Source organism: Morone saxatilis, unplaced genomic scaffold (genome assembly GCF_004916995.1).
Source record: "Morone saxatilis isolate NCDOM2014 unplaced genomic scaffold, NCSU_SB_2.0 Contig24, whole genome shotgun sequence".
In the NCBI taxonomy this organism is placed as follows: Eukaryota; Metazoa; Chordata; class Actinopteri; family Moronidae; genus Morone; species Morone saxatilis.
Genome location: NW_023339807.1, coordinates 21854884 through 21857231, shown reverse-complemented (window position 1 = coordinate 21857231; position 2348 = coordinate 21854884).

The following is a 2348-nucleotide window of genomic DNA, read 5'->3' as shown; positions in this document are numbered from 1 at the left end:
GGGGGGGGGGGGGGGGCATTTTACAAAACTAGCTGTACTTGCCTTAGAACAAAGATTTTGTCACTGAGCATTTATCTTATGACTGTGCCATAATCTCTCGTTACCTGTTATAACAGGTATTATGTCCTGTCAGTAGAGGAAATGAACTCACATGATGTGAAAATGATTAATGTGCACATGAAGTCATAGAAAAGTACAAATACAAAGATTTTCAATGTGTCAGTTGTCAGTGAAAGAGCACAGATATTTCTGCTTTAACATCATCAGCACGTTTCATTTTTAGACCTCATTCGAGTTCTTTTCCACTTCTTGATGATATTGTCATGTAGGGAAAACCCCCTCGAGTCATGTCATTTGAGCTTATCGTACCGATACTGTAGAGAAAAGTATCACTAACCTCTGAAAACCTCAGTCTATGTTACAATATTATCCCAGTTGGACTTATGACTGTGACTTAGTTTAGGACTATTTTAATTTTTTTTGTCTTCCTGTTGGTGGAAGCAAGTTTCTTTTGACAACCTGTCTCACATTTCCAACATGGCACTGTGGTATCAGCATCAAGTATTGGTATTGGAAAAGCCATCTGGGACCTTAGAAAACTGCCTGTTGATAAATGAATTCACAGAAAGTTTCTATGAGTTTGTTTTTATCCCCCTTTGTTTGAAAATATGGATTATCCATTAATTGAAATAAAATTCTGTTGTTCACAGAAGGTTTTCTGCTGTCTTTTACTGTCATATAATTAGAACAGTGCATACATTTGTTCAAAGCAGCACACAAAGTGTAAAACAGCAATTAAACAAGTTCAGTTTGGTTACTGGCTTCACTATTCTGCAGTCTGTATAACCGTAAGCAAGCACAAACTATTCTTAGTATTTTAAACCTTTACACAGTTCTAGCAAAACAAAAAATATGCTAACAAAAAGCCAAACATAATCTTTGATTTATAGAGTAATATAGTCGGAGGAGCTACTGGCTCCAGAAGTGTTTTTCTCCATTCTGTATTCCCATTTCAAAATTTTCTTTAAACATTACCCTTAATGTTGCTCAACAAAGTAACACGTAATTCTCCCAGGTATCGTGATCCTGTACATTTATGTAACCCCAGTAATTACAGTTTAAGCCATCAGTTTTAATTGATTGAACTTTCTTTCTGAGGAGTCATGTTTTTTGTCTGGTTGACATGGTGAACAGCTCTAAATAGACTGATATTGTTAGTTTTCTCAGCAGTGCAATCTTTAGCTCAGAGTGCAATCTTAAGCTCAGAGATGGGATATTTCTTGCCAGGAGTTAAAGTAATCTTCTTCCCAGAGGTATTTTTGTACACAGGCTTGTATCTTTGACTTTTAATCAAAGAACCAAATGTTTTCTAATACAGATGTTCATCTTTTGTACTGATGATTCAACCGGGAGAGTTTCACTCCCACCGAAACCGTGAACATTCTCCAACTGTGAATCACGTAACATTGTCTATGGGAAAATAAATGGGACTTCTATCCCATTTCACAACTCTATTAGACCCTCCTTGCTTCATAAACTCCACACCTCCAGTTTGTAACACAAACTTTCTGTTGAATTTGCTCAGATAAACCCGAGGACATCATCTTGGTTATACCTCAGACATCAGAAAGCTCCTTCCAGAGCCACTGAATACATCATATAACATAGGCTGAGTATTACTCCTTGTGATGGGTAAATTGAACTGTATAAAATGTGGAGTTCCCCTTTAAAAGATATGCTTGCTTGATAGGCTAAGACAGTGTTGTACTATTCTATTACTTTATTTTATTTTTTGTTGCTATTTTTGCTTTTATTTGACAGTGAGGCAAAAAGAAAAACAAAGGGGAGAGAAATGGGTTTCATATGTAACAAAGATCTTTGGCCAGAACTGAATCTTTGGCTGTATGTTATATGCTCTCCAACCATTATGTTACTTTCAGACAGAAGGTGGTTGCTGTGGCAGCTGCCCACCATCAATGACAATGTTCTGGACTTTGAATGCAGCACGCAATGTCGCTGCTGTGGCTCCCTGCTATCGCCGATCCTACCAGCATGTACACCACAGGTTGCTGATATCCACCATGTATAATCACACACAGCTGAACAGAGCAGGTTGTATCTTGAATACAGGAAATAATTACCATAATGACAAGAATAATAGAGCAAGTTTTGCTAACTAGTACCATAAATATTCTTTATTGCCCCACATAATCAGACTTTGAAGCTGATGTTGCTCACAGACTGTTTCTCTTCATAGATGTTTGTTCTCTGCTTGTGAAGAGGTGTATAATTCCTGGAACCTGGATACCTGTAAAATCAGATCCTATGTTGTTTCCCTTACTGAGGTT